Genomic DNA, 16769 nt, shown 5'->3' with positions numbered 1-16769 from the left:
CATACGATATTTTTTAATTCATCATTGTTATGGTTATGAGGTGTTGGAGTGGATTCTTGGGTGCTGCGGTCATGGTCACTCCCATGGGGAGGAGCCCTGTGAGGAAATGCAGTACCAGGCTAGACTCTATACATGCAGATACAGAGAATTTGTATTTATTGTACAGCTCAATGGTACTTCCCGGGGAGCGGGCAGAAGTGGAGGTAACCCAGTGAAGTAGTCCAGGGGACTTCAGCAGAGGAGACCAGTCTCATACTCAAATAGGTGATAGGCAGCACGGCGTAGCAGGGACAGGTCCTGGATGTAGATACGGAGCGCTGAAGCTGAAGATGAGACAGACTGAAAGGGTTAGTACTCACTGAAGCAGAAGCTGTATAGTTGATGGTCCAGGCAGGCAGAGGTTGTTCAGTGGCAGGGAGAGCAGGCCCTCGAGGAGCGAGTACCTGGTATCCCAGGATAGACCTGAAATAGAGCAGAAGGGCCCCCGAGGAGCGGGTACCCAGGTTAGCGAAGAGTTACCCCGAAAAGCAGAGAGAGCTTCCTGCGGCAGCTAGGAAGTGGCAGAGCAGCTTAGACCGGAGGCAGTCCAATCCAATCCAATCCTTGCTAAATCAGGGGGTCATTTATCAAAATGCGCTAAGGCGTTTTTGCATGCGTTATGGGCTTATCGCATGCGAAAAGCCCCGTTAATGCATGTGATAGCACCATATCGTATGGTGCGATGCAAATTCGAAAAAGAGGAGGAGTTAGGGATGGGAGTGGGCTGGGTTTACCAGCTTGCGAAGTCCTATCGCAGGGATTTAACGCTGATTTTACCTACAACTTTTTCAGTAGTGTTAAGCCGTGCAATAGCTTGCGTTACGGGGCGGTAAGGTGTTAGCGCATTTCGCGATGTCTCCTGAAAGGCCTGTTTTAGTAGGTGTGAAGAGAGAGAGAGAGAGAGAGAGAGAGTCCTCTCCTTAGATAGGTATTTGTATCCCTATGGAAGGCCCACCTAGTAACTCGAAGTGAGGTTTAGGTATTAGTGTAGAGGGTTAGGGGCCACTTTGACATTCAACGTGAGACGTACTGTTGCGTTCATGCCTCTTCTCACCCCTCGCTCCACCCTCTCTACCTTGGAAGCAATGCCCTTCGGCTCTGATGGACAGTTGCCGCCGCGGTTTCTCTCTGCAACTTGGTCCCAGTGTCCCTGGGCTGGCTTGACGCTACGGATTCGCCATGTTCCTGATGACATAAGGGCACGCGCTCCAGACTTTGTACCAGCAAGGGCGCGAACCTTGGGGGTGTCCCCCCCGTAGTGACATCATCCATTTGCACTTTAAAAGGTCTTTGTTTGCTAACCTCTAACGAGTTAGCAAGGAACTCCAACAGGACTTGCTTCGGCAGTCCACGATACTTGCAACAACGATCCGAGTTAGCGAGGGGAATCCTTCCCCACTGTTCGGCCTTCTCAAACTTACCAGGAATACCCGCTCCACGGGGGCTCTGCTCTCTCTTCTTGATTTCAGATTGCCAAGACGGGATCCGGTACTCGCTCCTCGAGGGCCGTCGTTCCTGTATACTCAGAAGACTCCTTATTTCCTGGAAGTGATTGCAGACGTGAACACAGTGAGTTCTAGTACATAGGAATCGGTACTCGCTCCACGAGGGCCTACATTCCTATAGCTCTGAAGACTCTCTTCCATCCAAGACGTTATCACAGGTACGGAGATCAAGAGTTACTTTGGCAAGATCACAGATAGGAACTGGTACTCGCTCCACAAGGGCCCATGTTCCTAGAATCCTACTCTAGAAGACATTTCATATACAGCAATTGTGAGTTCTTATTACAGACTGTTTGTGGGAACCAGTGCTCGCCTACGGCTCCTGTTTCTGAATGTACTGAAGACTCTCTGTGGCATAGAGACCATTGCAGACATCTACGATTGTGAGTGTACCCTCTTGTATCCAGTATACCCTGTTTACTCACTACTTCTAGTCTCTCTCTACAGCTCAGCGACCCAGAGATTATATTCCAGTATCAGAAGGACTTCAGCCTTGCCGAACACAATGACTCACTACTGCCACCTCTGGTGGTCCAGCTTCCAGTTTAATAAAGAACTATGGGACGGATTTTAAAAGCCCTGCGCGCTTAAATCCTTCCGGATTTACGCGCGCAGGGCACTCGTGCGCCGGCGCACCTATTTTGCATAGGCCGCCGGCGCGCGTAAAGCCCCTGGACGCGCGTAAGTCCCGGGGCTTTCTAAAAGGGGCGTGTCGGGGCATGGCCAGAGTGATGCGGCGTTTTGGGGGCGGCGACACGTGTGACGTGGCGTTTCGGGGGCGGCGACGTGGGCGTGGTTTCGGCCCGGGGGTGTTCCGGGGGCATGGCCGCAGCCTCTGGACCAGCCCCTAGGACCGGAACACGGAGCGGGGCTGCCGGCCGGCATGTGCAAAGTTACGCCTGCTTTCAGCAGGCGTAACTTTGCCAACAAAGGTAGGGGGGGTTTAGATAGGGCCGGGGGGGGGGGGGGGGGTTAGGTAGGGGAAGGGAGGGGAAGGTGGGGGGAGGGCGAAGGAAAGTTCCCTCCGAGGCCGTTCCGAAATCGGAGCGGCCTTGGAGGGAACAGGCAGCGTGCGCTGGGCTCAGCACACGCAGGTTGCTCAAATGTGCACCCCCTTGCGCGCACCGACCCTGGATTTTATAAGATACGCACGGCTATGCGCGTATCTTATAAAATCCAGCGTACTTTTGTTCGCACCTGGTGCGCAAACAAAAGTACGCGATCGCGCAAATTTTTAAAATCTACCCCTATTTGTGTTTATCTCATATTCTAGCCTAGCTGGTGGTTCCTCTCAGGATCTCCTCCTGGGGGCACTGTCATCTACCATCGGCCCAGGGCTTCACCATTTCCTCCTAGTGGTCGTTCCTTTCACTATTGTCACACTGTGGGAGCCAACCACTACGGACCACTAACTCCGCTCACGGAAGTATTATATAGACAGCTACTCCTCTTTCCTTGAGTCTTGCCAGCAGCTTATATATACAGATTGCTACTCCGTAGTGGAGGCATGATAGATTGCTATCTCAGTAGCGAAGTACAATATTAATTAATTTATTTATTTATTTGGAGCTTTTCTATACTGGCATTCATGATACAATCACATCATGCTGGTTTACAGGTAACAGGGGGTGTAATAACCTTGAACATTTAACAAGTGGAGAGAAGCAATGAAGTTACAATAAAACATGGGTGCTGGGGCCAACCAAGATGGCCGACACATAAGACATGTGAAAGGATCGCTCTAATCCTTGGCTTAAGATTTTTCTACTTTCTGCTATTACCTTAATTTTGAATGCCTTCTAATCATGCCACATACGAAGCGAAAAGCTCTACTTAAAGAGAATATTTCTACGAAGAAAGAAGGACTTCAACAGCCAAAGATAGAAAGATTCTTCGATCTTACCCCGAGGATGCCGGAGGCGAGGGCCGCAGGGATGGCGACCCAGGAGCTCGGATCGCTATCCTTGGCTGATGAGATCTCGCTCAGCCTGGGGGCACCTGAGATGCCGACACCGCCGAGAGGTCAGTTAGGGGAGGAGCAGAGGGAAACATTGCGAGCTCTCCCAGAGAGGAGAGAGTTACTGCACCCTGAGTCTGACAAGGAGGACGGAGAGTCGACGCCCGGAGAAGTTGGAGGAGTGAAGGGAGATGTGCTCACCTCCACACCGATCCCCCAAACGGCTGAACCGGCAAGGAACAACGAGGAGAATACAGCACTTCAGGACCTGGTAAAGTTACAACCAAAAATGGCATTTTCTTTACAAAAACCACCAGTTGTAACTTTAGACTCTCTATGGAAAGCTATGACTTCTATTGAATTGGCTGTTACTACACTAACACAAGCTTTCCTGGAGCTTAACAAAAGAGGGTTGAAGGTTGAAAAAGTTATAAGTGAACATCAAGAGAAAATAGGGAAGTTAGAAGAAAAATTGCAACGATTGAAAAGGTTCAGAGTAATTTGATTAAAACAGAAGTTATTGCAGAAAGGAGATTTGAAAATATAGAAAACTCTCTGCGCTATTTAAATCTGCGTATAGTTAATTTCCCTGTTTTGAAAAAAATGTCACCTCTGGATATGTTCAAAGAGTATATGATGGTTTGTTTAAAAATTCCAAAAGAAATTACTCCAGTTATTACTAAAGTGTTTTTTGTTTCAAAAAAGTTAACACCAGCTGAGCAACCAGTGGAAATACCAGAACAACCATCTTTGAATGCTTCCGAATTGAGTGAATTATCAATACAGTCTGAAATTAAAACTAGAGGGACATTGCTGGCTTCCTTTGCCTTTGAACAGGATAGAAATCTTGGTCTAAAATTCTTTTTTAGAAATAGATCTGTTAATATTACAGGCAAAGCATTTGGATATATCCGGACTTAGTCCGATGTACTCAAGAGCGAAGGAGGAAATTTCTTCATATGAGAGATGAAGTGATCAATCGAGGAGCCAGCATGGTATTGAGATATCCTTGTAAATGACTATTGAAGTATCAAGAGACTAAATATATTTTCTTAGAGCCTGAACAACTGAGAGGCTTTTTGGATGGGAAGGCTTGAATTGCTGTACTAATTAGTAGGGGTAGGGTCTTATGTGTTTGGTTAATTCCTTAAACATGGTAAATAAGTGCACTGAGCTCTATAAATGCCTATATGTTCATCTTGGTCCATAATTTCCTGATAATTTAAGAGATCCATGGAAAATTATTTGTTTAAGTTTGTATAAGTTTCTACTAATGATTGTAATGCCGGATCCCTTTATCTTTTCTCTTGATATATGATGTAATATATCTGAAATTGCATAAATAAAAAATTAAAACAAAAAACAAAAAAAACAAGGGTGCTAGAACTGGGAGGAGAAGAAAAAAGCTAGACTAACTTAACAGTAAGAGGAGCAATTATTTACATTAAGTCTCTCAATGGTTGTTGCGGTGATTCAGTTAGGATCAGGAAAGGCTTGTTTAAACAGCCAAGTCTTAAGCCTTTTTCTAAATGTTAATAGGCATGGTTCCAGTCTGAGATCAGGGGGAATGGAGTTCCATATAGATGGTCCCGCTGTAGAGAAGGCCCGGTCTCTGAATGCTAGATGATGTGTAGATTTGGTTTGGGGGACATGCAGTGATCCTCTGTAGGCTTCTCTGATGGGTCTGGATGAGGTGTGTCATCTGAGCGGGAATTGAAGGTTAAGAGGAGCATGGTGATGGATGGATTTATGGATGATAAAACCGGATAAAACCAGCCAACCATTCAGTCTTCCAACACAAACGTCTGATACCAATAATGACAACCCCTCTCACCCAATTCCTCGGACTATCCTTATTCTCTCTAACACTCTTTAACACTCAATCAATCTAAAAAAAAACTCACATAATCAATGACTATCTCCAGGACACACAACCGGATATATGTGCTATGACAGAAACATGGTTGAAACCCACAGACCTACCTCTAATTAACCAACTACCCATTCACATCTACGACATCTACTCCATACCCAGACCCAAAAAAAGAGGGGGAGGACTTTGCTTAGCTGCAAAGAAGGAGCTCAGACTAACCCTACAGACCACTATTCACTCCTCTCGACTGGAATTTGCCCTCTTCAGCTCTAAACAGCTCCAAATTTGTTTAATATATGCCCCTCCCGGTCTCCTGGATTCAGATCCATCACCACTCATTGAACTCATCGCCAAACACCTAAAAAATGACACCCCAGCTGTCATCCTAGGAGACTTTAACATTCACACAGACGTGATCCCTTTATCCGCCAATTGCGATATGCTACTATCTTCTTTAAGGCTATGGGCTTCTCTCAAATTGTTAAAGGTCCCACGCACAGAGCAGGGCACACTCTGGACCTTATATTCATCAACTCAGGCCTTTCACAATCTTCCCCACCACAATGCTCCCCTATCCCATGGTCAGATCACCTGATGATAACAACTAATCTCTGTATCAAGGACAACCCCATATCTCCAAACACCAAAACCACAATTCACTACAGGAACTCATGCTCTAGAGAGGACCTCACCTCTCTCCTATCTTCGGAACTCGCCAATCTTGACCTTTCAGATGCAGAAACAGCCACCTCGTCATGGCACAACATTACGAACAAGGTGGCAGAAAAACTTTGCCCTCAAAAAACCAAAGAGATCAACCCAGCCTGCAAAACCAAAAAACCATGGTTCACGCAGGAACTAAAAACCATCAAATTAGAATTGAGAAAAAAAGAACACGCATGGCGGAGGAATCCTTCCAACACTACACTGAATGAGTACAAAACCCTCATGCACAACTACAGAAACAACATCCTTCGCACAAAGAGAGATTTTTATGCCCACAAAATTCACAACTTTTCCTTTGATCCCAAAGCACTGTTCACATATGTCTCAGAGCTCACAAAACCCACCTCACCAACTATCCCAGATGATCAAGCACAATCAAGATGCACAGAGCTTGCTCAATTTTTTGAAAAAATTCTCAAGCTAATGGCCCCTCTGGCAACCAGTAACACAGTACCTCCTTCTATCATCACTCCTTCACGCAACCAGAACATAAACCTTGATTCATTCGAACCTATCTCCTCACTTGAAATCGAAATGACTCTCAAAAAGATGAAACCCTCCACTCACCCGACAGATTCCATCCCTTCTAAACTCCTACTCACCATCCCGAACATCATAGCGAAGCCCTTAGCAGAGATAATTAATAGCTCGCTAACCCAAGGACTAGTTCCAGACATCCTGAAACTAGCCACCCTCAAACCTCTCCTCAAAAAACCCAACTTGGACCCTACAGACCCAGCTAATTTTCGCCCCATAGCTAACCTTCCATTTGTAGCCAAACTTATGGAGAGGATAGTCAACAAACAGTTATCTGAATACCTAGAAGAGCATAAAATACTCACAACAGCCCAATTCGGATTCCGCAAATCCCTTAGTACGGAATCCCTCCTAACCTCTCTAACTGACAGAGTCCTCGTAGGTCTGGAGAAAAAGACCCCATACCTCCTGATTCTCCTCGACCTATCAGCTGCGTTTGATACCGTAAAACACTCTATCCTGATCGACCGGCTCTCAGACATAGGCATCTCAGGATCAGCCCTGGAATGGTTCAGATCCTTCCTACACAATAGGACTTTCAAGGTCAGAATCAGCAACAAGGATTCCCTCCCGGTCAAATCCTCTTTCGGAGTTCCCCAAGGATCCTCTCTCTCCCCCACCCTCTTTAACATCTATCTTCTCCCCCTATGTCATCTACTCTCAAGTCTTAAGGTCACACACTTCATATACGCAGACGATGTTCAGATTCTGCTGCCAATCACTGACTCCATCTCCAGCACCATCAACTTCTGGAACAATTGTCTACAGTCCATAAACTCACTCCTATCTAGCCTTAACCTAGTACTTAATACGTCAAAAACAGAACTTTTGCTTATCACTCCAGATGAGAACCTTCAGCCTACCAACAACCTAACCTCACCACCAATGATCAATTCCACTCAAGTAAGAGACCTGGGGGTCACCTTAGACAAAAGGCTGAACCTCAAAGAATTTGTCAAGAACACAACGAAAGAATGCTATTATAAACTACATATTCTGAAAAAGCTGAAACCTCTCCTGCATTTTCAGGACTTCAGAACAGTCCTCCAAACAATACTATTTTCCAAGATCAATTACTGCAACTCTCTGCTTATAGACCTTCCAACCATAACCACAAAACCTCTACAAATGTTGCAGAACTCCGCCGCAAGGATTCTTACTAACACCAGCAGAAGTGAACACATAACACCCATACTAAAACACTTACACTGGCTCCCCATCAGATCCAGAATCATTTTCAAAGTGCTAACTATAACACACAAGAACATCCATTCACAAACGTCGCTAGATCTAAGCCTTCCACTTCGCCTACACGAGTCTTCAAGACCAATCAGAAACAGATACTTAGGCACCTTACACGTACCTTCAGCCAAGTCCTCACTCAAGAAACGTGCATTCTCGACTGCCAGCCCCCTTCATTGGAATGCCCTCCCCACGGACATTCGCCTCGAAACGTGTACTCGAACATTCAAAAAGAAACTCAAGACCTGGCTCTTTACAAAAGCCTACACTTAAAGGTCTAGCTCAGAACCACATCCCAGAACTTGAATCATTCTCGCTTTTATAATCATATCAAACAACTCCTAATTTTATCCTTGGTCTCACAATTCCAAATCATTAAATATTTGAGCATGCTACACCAATACCTCTTAATCCAGATGTAACCTCAGTTTTTGAAGTCTTCACTCCTATAGAAATAACCGCCAGTTCTTATTTACTTAACCCTATTCTGTAGACGTAAACTTTTCATGAAGACTGTAATCTGTAAACACCTGTATTTATTATAAGAATTTGTATTTACTATTTATATTTATTATTTAGCCATTAACATTGTTCTGTTACCACTTGGTACTATTTCTCTCCTTTACCTCAAACTCTAAGTTCCTACTAAGTTAGCCATGTTATTTATACCCAATTGTTGGATGTAATTGTATATTTGTTTAATTGTTCAATCTGTTTGATGTAATTTTCTGTTCCTTGTTCTGTGTAAACCGAAGTGGTATGCACAAGTGCATGAACTCCGGTATATAAAAGCCTTTAAATAAATTAAATAAATAAATAAATGATGGTGATGGACTTGTGAATAATTCTGAAATGAATTGGCATCCAGTGTAAATTTTTGAGAATGGGAGAGATGTGGTCTCTTCTTCTAGTGTTTGTCAGTATTCTGGCTGCCATGTTTTGTATTTGTATTTTGTATTTGTATTTGAAGAAATGTATTAATCGCTTAACACAAATGGCCTAAGCGATATACAAAATTACATACATAATAATAAAATCACAAAATTTCACAACGACTAAAACGAACAAACATAAATTAAACACAATAATAAAAGAACAAAAGTAAAATAATGTCACATCTAAATATGAAGTCAAACATATTCACTTCAATACAATACTCATCAACACAGAAGCAGAAGACATTCAATACATTGCGTTACAACTTGAACGCACGGGCAAGGAGAAATTCTTTATAAGAAGATTTAAATTTCTTAACATCATCCATAGATCTCAAATCTATAGGGATTGAATTCCATTGAGAGGGTGCCGCAATTGAAAAAGAAGTCTCTCTAGTGCTGAACAAACGAGCTTGATGAATAGAAGGAACTTCAAGATTGTTTTGGAGCATGTGAAGAGGTTTGGTGGAGGAGGCAGGGAGACCTAGCAAGACAGAGTTACCATAGTCTATCTTGGAGAAAATTACGGCTTGGAGGACAGTTCTGAAGTCTTGAAAGTGAAGGAGTGGTTTTATTCTTTTTAGTACCTGCAGTTTATAAAAGCAGTCTTTGGTTGTGTGGTTGATGAATGTTTTTAAATTCAGGCGGTTGTCGATTATTACTCCTAGGTCTCTTGCTTGGGTGACAAGTATATTAGCTGGTGAACTTTGTGTGGTATTACTATTTTCTGGGGAGATGAGTAGGAGTTCAGTCTTAGTTGAATTTAGTATCAGGTTTAAACTAGCAAGGAGGAGGTTAATCTCTCGGAGGCAATTTTCCCAGTGTTCGAGTGTTTTAGTGATGGGTTCTTTAATGGGGATCAAGATTTGCACATCGTCGGCGTATAGGAAGTGTTTTAGTTTAAGGTTGGTTAACAGCTGACATAGTGGAAGAAGGTATATGTTGAAGAGAGTGGGGGATAGGGAGGAACCTTGAGGAACTCCTAATGAGGAGTTGCAGTGGGGGGATTCTTTATTGTTGATTCTGACCTTGTAGCCTCTGTTACTGAGGAATGTTTTGAACCATGTAAATGCAGTTCCTGTTATTCCAATGTCCGACAACTGGTTGAGGAGGATAGGTCAAGGAGGATCAGTAAGAAGGATTGTCCTTTGTCCAGGCCCATGATGAGGTGATCTATCAGAGATATGAGTAGGGTTTTGGTGCTTAATGCCTTACGGAACCCGTATTGGGTGGGGTACAGTATTTTGTGATCTTCAATGTAATCAGAGAGTTGCGCGTTGACTAATTTTTCCATAATCTTGGCTATAAAAGGAAGATTGGAAATAGGGCGGATGTTGTTGGGATCTTTTGGATCCAAATTCGGTTTCTTTAGGAGAGGTTTAAGAGAGGCTAGTTTAAGGGCGTCTGGAAAGATTCCCCGAGATAATGAACAGTTTATGATATCAGCCAGTGGTTTGGAAATGGTGTCTGGTACTAGCAGGAGAAGTTTAGTTGGGATCTGGTCGAAGGGATGGGAGGAAGGTTTAATTTTCTTTAGTAGTGATTGGATCTCTAAAGCAATGGTGGGTTCAAATGATTCAAGAGAGATTCCTTTGTTTAGAAGATGATATGAACTAGTAGGAGAGGTGGGACTAGGGGGCAAGCGCGTTAAGAGGTTGGAGATTTTGCTTTGGAAGAAGAGCCAGTTCGTTGGCTTTGGATTGTGCTTGGTTGTTAAGGATAGCTGGTGTTAGTTTGGATACGTAGAAAAATAGTGCTTTCGCGTCGAAGATAAGGTCGTGAATCTTGTGAGCGTAGAAATCCCTTTTTGATCTTAAGGTAGAGCTCCTGTAGTGGTGGAGAGTGAGTTTGTAGGCAGATAGTGTGCTGGGGCAAGAGGCTTTGCGCCATTTGTTCTCTTTCTGTCTGAGGCTTTGTTTGAGTTTTTGGAGTTCGTTGGTGAACCACGGTTGTCTTTTAGAGGAGTTAGGGTTGAGTTTTTTTTGTTGATAGTGGACATAATTTATTTGCTACTGTCTCTGTGATGTTGCTCCAGGATAGAAGGGCTGAGTTGGGATCCGAGAGGTCTATGTGTGGGAGTTCTTTAGCCAGGTGGTTGCTGAGGTCATCGGAAGAGCAGGATCTTCTGTAGAGAAACGAGGATTGAGAGGGGTGTGTGTTATGGGTTTCTGTCAAAATGAAGGTGGCGGAGATTAATGCGTGATCTGACCAAGGGATCTGTGTGCATACGGGGGAGAAGAGTGCTTGATACCAGAGTTTAAGAAGATAAGGTCCAGAGTGTGGCCAGCTTTGTGGGTGGGCTTATTGATGATCTGCTCAAAGCCCATAGCTGAAAGGGTGGTGAGAAAAGCCTCACAGTTGGTTGTGAGTGTGGGGTTGTCGACATGTAGGTTGAAATCTCCTAGGATTATATAGCAGGGGAGTCCAGATTCATGTGTTTTGCAATGATTTCTACGATGGGGGAGGCATCTAATTCAAGAACTCCCGGCGGGGCGTAAACGAGGAGGATTTGGAGTTGGTCTGTTTTGAAGAGGCCTACTTCTAGTTTTGAGTTCGATTTTGCTGGGAGTTGGGAGAATCTCAGTTCTTTTTGGCTGCTGGAAGAATGCCCTCTTCCCTTTTTTTTATGACGGGGAGGGAAAAGAAGTCGTAAAGCTGTGTGGGGAGTTGATTTATTAGTGCTATATCTGTTGGTTTAAGCCAGGTTTCTGTTATGGCGCAGATGTCCGGTTTTGAGTCTAGGAGATAGTCGTTGAGGATGAGTGATTTCTTGGTTAGGGACTGTGCATTGAATAGTGTCAGGGAGAATAGTGCGAGGCCTAGGAGTTGAGTGAGAGGTGAAATCATGATTGGGATGAGGGTCTTGGTCGTGCGAGGTCGAGATTGCATTGTTGCTTTTCCTGTGGTGAAGAAACTGTGGTGAAGAATAGGGATTGGGAAACCTGGAGGCATTATGGACTTGCTGTGGGGGAGAGGATGGGGTTGAATGCTGGACGAGGCTGGATGAATGCTGGAAGAGGCTGGAATGCTGGATGAGTGCTCGTAGGCTGCTGGAAGAGGTTGGAGTGCTGAAAGAGGATGGAATTAATGTTAAGTGAATTCTGGATGACTGCTGGAGGAGATGACTGCTGGACTGCTGGAAGAGATGAGTGCTGGACTGCTGGAAGAGATGAGTGCTGGATGACTGTTGGAGGAGGTTGGAGTGCTGAAAGAGGAAGGAAGATACTGCATGAATGTTAAGTGAATGCTGGATGATTGCTGGAGGAGATGAGTGCTGGGAGAGGCTGGAGAAGATTGAAGGAATACTGGATGCCTGTGAAGATCCGGTGTAATAGTATTAAGGGATTGGTTGCAAGCGGCGTGGAGGGCCTCTGCCGGGGTCACCATGGTTTTTAAAGGTCCCCAGACGGCATATAATAGGCCGGCTGAGTCGGAAGGGTTCCAACTCAGCCGGTTCCTTCTCTTTAGGTTGTTTCCATGGCTCTCCCCTTCATTTTTAAGTTGGTTTTGACCTCGGATCTCTGCCCTCTCCGCGTGGCTCACACTTGGAGTGTGAGCTGGCTCCTGCCCCGAATGGGCTGCGCCGACCACGCGAGCCCCAGCGGAGAGAACATAAGAACATGCCATACTGGGTCAGACCAAGGGTCCATCAAGCTCAGCATCCTGTTTCCAACAGTGGCTAATCCAGGCCATAAGAACCTGGCAAGTACCCAAAAACTAAGTCTATTCCATATTACCGTTGCTAGTAATTGCAGTGGCTATTTTCTAAGTCAACTTAATTAATAGCAGGTAATGGACTTCTCCTCCAAGAACTTATCCAATCCTTTTTTAAACACACCTATACTAACTACACTAACCACATCCTCTGGGAACAAATTCCAGAGTTTAATTGTGCGTTGAGTAAAAAAGAACTTTCTCCGATTAGTTTTAAATGTGCCACATGCTAACTTCATGGAGTGCCCCCTAGTCTTTCTATTATCTGAAAGAGTAAATAACTGATTCACATCTACCCGTTCTAGACCTCTCATGATTTTAAATACCTCTTATCATATCCCCCCTCAGCCGTATCTTCTCCAAGCTGAAAAGTCCTAACCTCTTTAGTCTTTCCTCATAGGGGAGCTGTTCCATTCCCCTTATCATTTTAGTAGCCCTTCTCTGTACCTTCTCCATCGCAATTATATCTTTTTTGAGATGCGGCGACCAGAATTGTACACAGTATTCAAGGTGCGGTCTCACCATGGAGAGATACAGAGGCATTATGACATTTTCCGTTTTATTCACCATTCCCTTTCTAATAATTCCCAACATTCTGTTTGCTTTTTTGACTGCCGCAGCACACTGAACCAACGATTTCAATGTGTTATCCACTATGACCCCTAGATCTCTTTCTTGGGTGGTAGCACGTAATATGAAACCTAACATTGTGTAACTATAGCATGGGTTATTTTTCCCTATATGCATCACCTTGCACTTATCCACATTAAATTTCAACTGCTATTTTGATGCCTAATTTTCCAGTCTCACAAGGTCTTTCTGCAATTTATCACAATCTGCTTGTGATTTAACTACTCTGAACAATTTTGTTTCATCTGCAAATTTGATTATCTCACTCGTCGTATTTCTTTCCAGATCATTTATAAATATATTGAAAAGTAAGGGTCCCAATATAGATCCCTGAGGCACTCCACTGCCCACTCCCTTCCATTGAGAAAACTGTCCATTTAATCTTACTCTCTGCTTCCTGTCTTTTAGCCAGTTTGCAATCCACGAAAGGACATCGCCACCAATCCCATGACTTTTTACTTTTCCTAGAAGCCTCTCATGAGCCTCTCTCCGAGCCCACACACAAAGCTGGCCACACACTCAACCTCCTTTTTGTTAACACAAGCATTACAGTACCCCAAGCACCCATCACCACCCCCATCCCCTGGTCCGACCATTTTCTCATCAATGCCCACCTCACCATCAATACCGACACACCGATCGCAGGTTCACATAAAAAAACAATTTTCTTCCGTAAACCATGTTCTTCGGAGGAACTCTCCCTAGCCTTCAGCAAAGTAAGTGAAAACCTCGACCTAACTAACCCAGACACCGCTCTACTGTCATGGAATAAGTCTATCTCCAACATAGCCAATGACTTTTGCCCCACCATCCACAAAATAATAACCCCTACACGTACCGAGAGAAAGCCATGGTACACCGCTGAACTAAGAAAACTGAAGCAAGACCTCCGAACCAAGGAACGTACCTGGCGCAAACAACCGACACCCACACACAAAATGGCCTACAAACATACATTGCATACATACCGTCAAGCAACTATCCACACCAAACGTGACTTCTACACAGCAAAAATCCACAGCTATAAATTCAATCCAAATGCCTTATTCTCCCTCATTGCAGAACTCACAAAGTCCCCCTTTCCCTCCTCCCAAGAAGTAAATAGCATAGAGAAATGTGAGAAACTAGCTGACTACTTTCAAAGTAAAATCTCCAAAATTCTAACTCGACTCCCCTCCAATCCCGCCCCCACAGACCCACTACCTATCGACAACAAAACTAACCTCGACTCCCTTGACATTACCTCCGTGAAGGAAGTTGAATCCATATTAAAAAAGATGCGACCAGCCACCCATATCGCAGATACCATCCCATCAAAAATTCTCCTCACCATTCCCTCCGCCATTGCAAAACCAATAGCAGAAATCATAAACTGCTCCATCACCTCCGGGAAAGTCCCCGACCCACTTAAACTTGCCATCATGAAGCCACTACTAAAAAAACCCCACCCTCGACCACAATGACCCTGCAAATTACAGGCCCATTTCCAATCTGCCCTTCATATCCAAAATCATGGAGAAAGTGGTTAACTCGCAACTCACCGATTTCCTAGAAGAAAACAATATTTTACATCCCGCTCAATATGGCTTTCGTAAAGACCGAAGCACCGAAAAACTCCTACTTGCAATCACAGATACCATTCTCAAAGGCATGGACCACGGCCAATCATATATACTTGCCCTTCTTGATATCTCAGCCGCCTTTGATACCGTGAACCATCAAATCCTAATATCACGCTTAGCGGAGATAGGCATCTCAATCACAGCCCTATCCTGGTTCTCCTCATACCTTGACCACCGAAAGTGCTTAGTCAAGCTTGATAATTTTGAATCCGCTCACATTCCCCTCACACAAGGCGTACCCCAAGGCTCCTCTTTATCGTCCACCCTCTTCAATACATACTTACTCCCACTCACTCTGCCACCTACTCTCTAAACTAGGACTAAAATTCTTCTTATATGCAGACGACGTACAAATACTTATTCCCATTCAGAAATCCATCAATGAAACCCTTCAGTACTGGGAAATATGTCTGACATCCATCAATTCTCTCCTCTCCAATCTCCACCTAGCACTCAACGCCTCTAAAACTGAAATCCTCATCCTAGCAAATCAACCAATCAACTCAATCCACCAAATGATTCATAACGCTTCACAAGCTCACACACTACCGCCCAGTGTCAGAGATTTAGAAGTCTCCCTAGACAATAAACTAAGCTTCAAATCCCACATTAAATCACTTCTAAAAGGGGGCTTCTACAAACTTCAAATCCTCAAAAAACTGAAGCCCCTCCTCCACGCCCACGACTTCCGCACTGTTATGCAAACCACCATACTATCTAAACTCGACTATTGCAACTCCCTTCTCTTAGGCCTCCCTGCCTCTACCATTAAACCCCTTCAAATCCTTCAAAATGACCATATCACTCCCATACTCCAAGATCTCCATTGGCTCCCCATCACCTTCCGTTCCCAATACAAAACACTAACCATCCTCCATAACACATTATACAATAACAATTCACCCTGGCTTGAAGATATGCCACAATTCCGTCAAGCTAATCGCCCCACTAGAAACTCCCTTGCTGGCACTCTCCAAACCCCCTCACTTAAAATTGGGCACCTTACCACTACTAGGGATAGAGTCTTCTCCATTGCGGGCCCCACCCTCTGGAATTCCCTTCCCGTCAAACTCTGCTTAGAACCGTCCATGAGCCATTTCAAAAAAGGAATCATGACATGGCTCTTTAAACAGGCATACCCCAATTCCTCTCAATCCTAGTCATTGTCCTCCTTGAACCACTTCAGCTCCAGCTCAGCCTATATTCCTTCTCCCTGACCTCCCCTATACCATCCCAGAACCCCCCCCCGCTCCCTCCCTTTTACCATCCCAGTACCCCCCTGCTCCCTCCCCTAGCGCCCCTAAGCCTCCCCCTACCCCGCCCTTTCACCCCTTAGCAACCTCTCCCTGAAAGTACCCTTGCTCTAATATACCCTTGTTCCCTCCACCCCCTCCGCTCCTTTTCCCCTCTTCCCTCCCCTCCCCCCTGCACCAGCATTTAACTGTACATATGTGCACTTGCCTCCGTTATACTGTAAATAAGTTTCATATGCTAAGTTCTTAACTGCACATGCCCCCTTAACTTTGTTTATAAGTTCATTTGCATATCTAATCCTAACATGAATGCAAAAAAGTTGTAACTCTGCTTGCTGACTCTCTTCTCCTGTACCTTTGTATATCATCCAGTTAACCCCCCCCCCTTCATTGTAATTTCCTTTCTCAGTTACTTGTAAACCGACATGATGTGTCCTACGAATGCCGGTATAAAAAAGTGTTAAATAAATAAATAAAGAGAGGAAATTTGTCAAACGCTTTCTGAAAATCCAAGTATACTACATCTACTGGTTCACCTTTATCCACATATTTATTAACTCCATCAAAAAAGTGAAGCAGATTTGTGAGGCAAGACTTGCCTTGGGTAAAGCCATGCTGACTTTGTTCCATTAAACCATATCTTTCTATATGTTCTGTGATTTTGATGGTTAGAACACTTTCCACTATTTTTCCTGGCACTGAAGTCATGCTAACCGGTCTGTAATTTCCCTGATTG

General features: G+C 44.4%; 1 protein-coding gene across 2 annotated transcripts in view; it reads right to left on the bottom strand.

Moving 5' to 3' along the window:
* The window catches only part of FBXO36 (F-box protein 36), a 164413-nt gene that overhangs the window by 72276 nt on the left and 75368 nt on the right, over positions 1-16769 (bottom strand). The window lies entirely within an intron of this gene.

Source organism: Rhinatrema bivittatum, chromosome 9 (genome assembly GCF_901001135.1).
Source record: "Rhinatrema bivittatum chromosome 9, aRhiBiv1.1, whole genome shotgun sequence".
Classification (NCBI taxonomy): domain Eukaryota; kingdom Metazoa; phylum Chordata; class Amphibia; order Gymnophiona; family Rhinatrematidae; genus Rhinatrema; species Rhinatrema bivittatum.
The sequence above is the reverse complement of the archived record's forward strand: the minus strand, read 5'-3'. Positions and strand labels throughout refer to the sequence as shown.